Here is a 5,460-nt window from a genome sequence, read left to right as displayed (position 1 = left end):
TTTGTGGCTACGTTATTTTGTCTAACATACACACCTGCACTGTTAAAGCATTTAAATAGTTTGGCTCATTCTTGAACCCATCTAGATCCTCCCCATCACCTGCATGGGCTCAGGCACTCAGTGCACCCAGCAAGAATTAAAGGGAGCTGGGCTGAGCTAAGCTGCAGTTCGAGTTCTAGATGCTCTGGTTCTCTTAAAGTGAAGAGTAATAACAGAAATGGGCTGCTGGGTGCCCAAATGCAAACTTTTGTCTGTCTGTGGTTCTACAAGCCACCCGTGGGACTCAAGAAAAACAAAAGCAAAGGAAGCCTTTTGTAAACTTTATTAAATATGTAAGCTGTAACATTGCCGAAATATAGAAGCCAAAGCAGAGACAGAGCAGCAAACTAATTGAGAATTACAAGGCTGAACTTGATTTGAGGCTGGGGAAAGACCATTACCTGAGCAACTTGTTATACTCCAAAGAGCCACTTCGCATCAAAGATTTCAAGATTTAAATTAATCATCCACCTAATTTAGTGCTGGGGTTCATTCGTATGGTGAGAACTGTGAATCCTTTCAGTTCCTCACACAACTGCACACACCACATGCCAGGAGGTTTCCTCTCAACTACTGCATGTGGTACAAGACTTTTGATATATTTTTTTCTACTTACGGCAGTTCTGCAGCCACTTCTTTGTGCTTTAAAACAGCTGCTTCCCCAGGAGATACAGCAACCCCGGTAAGCACGTTTTTCAGCCATACTGAGAGCTTCACCCCTTGCTCCCCACACGGTGCCCTGAACTGCAGCTGCAGAGAATCCCAGCATGTCAGGGGTTGGAAGGGACCTGGAAAGCTCATCCAGTCCAATCCGCCCACCAGAGCAGGAACACCCAGCTGAGGTTCCACAGGAAGGTGTCCAGGCGGGTTTGAATGTCTGCAGAGAAGGAGACTCCACAACCCCCCTGGGCAGCCTGGGCCAGGCTCTGCCACCCTCACTGGGAACAAGTTTCTTCTCAAATTTAAACGAAAGCTCCTGTGTTCCAGTTTATACCCATCGCCCCTTGTGCGATCATCAGTTGTCACCGAGAAGAGCCTGGCTCCATCCTCCTGACACTCAACCTTTATATATTTATAGCCATTAATGAGGTCACCCCTCAGTCTCCTCCAAGCTAAAGAGACCCAGCTCCCTCAGCCTTTCCTCATAACGGAGATACCGTGGCCACCAACGGCTGTTCCGGCCCGTTTACCGCCCCGGCCCAACCCGTGCAGACCCCAGCAGCAGCCCACAGTGTGCTACCAACAACCGGCACCGCGCGTTAGCGGCTCAGATCCCCCCGGCAGCCCCGCCCAGGCCGCCCGCCGCCGGGCTCCCACATCACCGTTCACCGCTCCTGCCTCATCGCCGCGATGCTGCTCCCGCCGGTGCGATCGGGTTCCTGCCGGTGCCTGGGAAGAGACAGCAGAACGGTGAGAACGGGCCACAGCGCCCGACCTGGCCCCGCCGCGGCCTCCCCGGACCTCAGCCGTGGATCGTCAGCAGGGGCCACAGCCGGCCTCAGACGAGGTGTCAGAAAGGTGAATACGAAACATCAACGGCCCACCCCCGGTAAGGAGCCCACCCCCCCTTAACGCCCTCTCCGTACCCACCGCTATCCCAGCCTCCACCCAGTCCCAGAAAGAGAGACCACGTGCCTCCGCGGCGGAATTTATAACCCCTTCCACGTCGCTATTGGTCAGGTACATGGCCAATGGAGGGCAGCTGGCGGGACCGCCCATCCGCCTTTCCCTGCGCTCATTGGTCGCCGCCTTTCCTCGCTCCAATGGTGCCGCGCGGCGCACCATGGCTCGAGGCAGTGGTCTGCCATCGCCTGATTGGTCCCTGGAGGAGACCAAGCCAGGCCAGTAACAACAGTGGTTGTAGCATTGAGTGACTGTGAAAGCGCCAATCGGTGCTGGGTCGCGAGGGCTGCTGGGAAATGTAGTCCTAACTTCAGGGCGGCGCGCTGAGGAGCTGGCGGCAGGCGCCGTGTACGGACTACAAGTCCCGAGGAGCGCGGGGCGCGGGGTTCCGGCCCGGGCGGCAGCTGGGCCGCTAGCCGAGCGGGGAGCAGGCCCGGGGTCGCGATGTGCCGGGGCCGAGCACCGGCGCTCCGGCCGCCTCTGCTGCCAGGTACGAGCGGGGCCGGGCTGAGGGGAGTCCCCGGCGGAGAGGGGCCGGCTGGGCCCGGGACTGAGGGAGCTCTGGGAGGGGAAGGGCCGGGCCGGGGGCGCGGGGCCCGGGGCCCGGGGCCCGGGTGGGCGGCCCCGCTCTGGGGAGAACCCTGCGGCGGCTGCTCGGGGCAACTCCGGGGGCCGCCGCCCGCCCGGCAGCGCTGCCGCCCGTTCCCTTCCCTTCCCTTCCCTCGGGCGATTTGTGGTTCGTTTTAAACTCCGTGCAGCTGCCAGCGGGGTTTGTCAGGTGCACAGGGGAGCCCGCCTGTCAGCCCCGCTCGGTGTGTCACCCCCGATGTGTCACCCCTCCTGCTGTTCGGTCTCGGTCAATCCTGTCTGTGTCCTGCAGTTTTTGTGCTGGCTCCCTTCCCTTTGCTGTTTGACACACCTCATCCCTGGCCGTGCTCACTTTTGCCTTTTTCTACTCTGTTACTTGTCTGATTTGGGGCACGTGTTTCTGATAGTTCCCTCTTGATCCCCCAGTAACCTCATTTCCTTTTGCTTTGGTTCCACAACTTGTGCGATACTGGATATTTAGTGGTATATCTCTATGACTGCACTGGGACAATTGCATGGCTCAGAGTGGGCAGTGAAATTGCGCTGTTGTCTTCTGATTTCAGACCTACTGTTCAGTTCTGCCTTACGCTGCCACCACCTTGCAGCTGTTGTTCCTCTGGCAGACTTGCTGCCAGTTACTTTTCTCTTGTTTGATCTGTGGCTGTGTCCCGATGTTCCTGTTGTGTTGAGTGAAAGCCCGAAGTGAGGACTTTCTTTCAGTTCATCTTGCTTTTGAGCTGTGTTGATATTGAAGACAGCAGCTCAGACAGGCTCGGCTGGGGCCGATGAGTGTGGGAAGAAAGCTGGTACATAATTAGGTTGGGTTTGATATGTGTGTAGTGAGCCAGGTCTGGGCTGTTGTGTGATAAGCTCTGGCCTGACAGTTATTTTTTCAACTTTGACAATGTGGGAAACCTAAACCAAACCGGAGCGACCAGAACATTCCATGAGGGAATGCAGGTAGCTGCTCTGCTAGCACCCAAACGTGAATTTTCACAATGTCGATTGAACCCAAGGAAACAAACCCAGATCTGTAGTTCTCAGGCAGTTTGATTTCCTGACCCAAGGGATTGCGCGGTGAGGCTCCGCAGTGTGAGAGCGGTGGGACTGAGCCAACAGCTGCCATTCCTGCAGCAACGCAGCCTTAGGTGACCTTAAGCCACCTGTGAAGCACCATGGGCGAGTTTGTGTCCCCCAGCTGAAACTCCTGCAGCCAACCCTTCCCCTCCTGGGGCTCCACAAACACGACCCCCGGCTGGAGCTGCAGGGCGATCCCTGCGGGTGCTGGGATGCGGCTGAGCTCCATGTGCCGCTGTGCCCTGTTCCTTGTGCCACTGTGCCTGGCTCCATGTGCCCGGCTCTGTGTGCCATTTTGCCCAGCTCCCTGTGCTGCTTCGCCCTGCCACAAGCTGCCACACACAGGGCTGCACATACACCGGGGTCTGTCTGGAGCAGCACTGAGTGTCCTGCAGTTTCAGCTGCTGCTCAGCAGTTACTCACCCATGGGCTGAGGTTTTTTCTGTTCAGTGGGACCTTCCCAGCCCATGCTGGCCATGACAGAGGCACTTTCTGATCTGCGTTCCTACCTGCCTCACAGCGTGTCTTTGCCAATCCCAGCTGTGTCAGGAGAAAGGCATTTGAGAGAATATCCTTTCAGCTTTTGCTAACTCAATACTCAGATTACATGGACAAATTCAGTCTGTCACAACTCTTCCCTCCTGATTTTTATGCCCTTTGTCTTCCCTTCCCTGGCTCCACTCCCTTGCTGTGGGCATGATGAGGCACACAGGGGCATGTCCCCATGGATTGGGGAACGTATTGGCTGCCTGTGGTGAGGGGGGCGGTTGTTCACAGGGGGGCGTGTCGCTCCTCTTTCCAGCACAGGAGCTCTCCCGGGAGCCCAGGGCAGCAGCACCCTCACTTACCCATTCACGGGCTGCTCTGCTTTGCCTTTAGCTCAGCCTGAGTTCAGAGCTTCATCAGAATTACCTGGCTGCTTTTAATGAGTTGTAAAAACTGCAGGAAGGGTGTTGGGGGCTGGAGCAGGGCAGTGCCTGCTCCTGGGAGAGCCTCAGCTGGGGGAGCTCCTTCTGCGTGGGTGGGTGTCCTGGCAGTAGAACCCCCGCTATCAGCGCTTGTCTTTCAGGTGAACCCTGCTCACCAGTTCTGCCTTTTGTGGCAATTCTGAGTTAACTGGATTTCCCTGGATTGTCTCTACAAGCAAGCAACAACTGTGTTGCTGTTTGTCAGACTGCATGATATTCAGTATTATGGATAGTTTGGGAACTATCTAAAAAGGGTGAGAAACTGAAATTCCCTTTAAAGAGAGTGATGGACTGTCCTGTCCCTGGAGATTCCTCTGATCACAGGAATAAATCTGTGTGTGCTAAGAGAGTGGAGGTTTTTTCTGCACTAGACTAAAGCTCTTCAGTCTCAGAGCAGCCGGGGCAAAGCTGCGAGGCAGTGCGGACATTGGCTGAGCTGTGGGATTTTCCAGCTGAATTTACATATCGCCCACTGCTCCGCATGCCTTTCTGTTTACATCACTTCAGAGCGATGCACACAGACACGCACACAGATAGCGGAAGAGACATTTTGACCGAGGAAAAGCCTGCCCACAGCTTAGGAACTCGGTCACGGTGGCATCTTGCCGGGCTTTGCTGCTCTGCGCCAGCCTGGGCAGCCGGTGGTGAGTTTGCTTCGAGGTGAAACGTTCGCCAGGGCGCTGGATGTCGGGGCGGGGTTGTCAGCGTTCCCGGGAGGAGCTGAGCGAGTGAGAGAGGAACCGTTTTCATACACGTCTAGATTTTTGTGAAGAAGCAGAAGGTATCTGAAGTTTTAGAAGTGGGTACCTGTTGCCTGTCCAGCGAGCTGGGGCTGTGCTATGTTGATTTTTGTGACTCTTCAAAGTGATTTTTACAGGGACGTGTAGCGCTGGGCTGTGCAGCCACCCAGCAGATGTGCTCTGAGGTTGCTGCTGGTGCTTTCAGAAATGGGAAATCCTCAGTATTCTTCAGGTGAAGCTCTGAGAAAAGAGGCCAAGTTTGTGAGGAGAGGCGGCATCTCTGTCACTGCCTCTCCTCAGTCATTGCAGCTCCAGCGCAGCTGCTGATGGTGTATTCAGGGAGTAATTTAAATCCAGCTTTCCCAGCATGGTGTGAGGTGGTTGTGGGACACTGAGCGGTGCTTCTGTCTGAAAGCTGTCAGTAG

At 55.7% G+C, this 5,460-nt stretch overlaps 1 protein-coding gene across 2 annotated transcripts in view; it reads left to right on the top strand.

Moving 5' to 3' along the window:
• Nucleotides 1-2,011: 2,011 nt before the first annotated feature.
• Nucleotides 2,012-5,460, top strand: part of TRAF7 (TNF receptor associated factor 7) — a 31,007-nt gene continuing 27,558 nt past the window's right edge. Inside the window, exon 1 of one of the 2 annotated variants that reach the window (XM_065850942.2) lies at nt 2,012-2,152. The gene's annotated coding sequence lies outside the window, so the exon portion shown is untranslated. Of the gene's footprint in view, nt 2,153-4,821; nt 4,940-5,460 lie in introns of those variants that run through there. The other variant, XM_065850943.2, reaches the window with a different exon arrangement.

Source organism: Patagioenas fasciata, chromosome 15 (genome assembly GCF_037038585.1).
Source record: "Patagioenas fasciata isolate bPatFas1 chromosome 15, bPatFas1.hap1, whole genome shotgun sequence".
In the NCBI taxonomy this organism is placed as follows: Eukaryota; Metazoa; Chordata; class Aves; order Columbiformes; family Columbidae; genus Patagioenas; species Patagioenas fasciata.
This window is presented reverse-complemented; position numbering and strand designations above follow the sequence as displayed.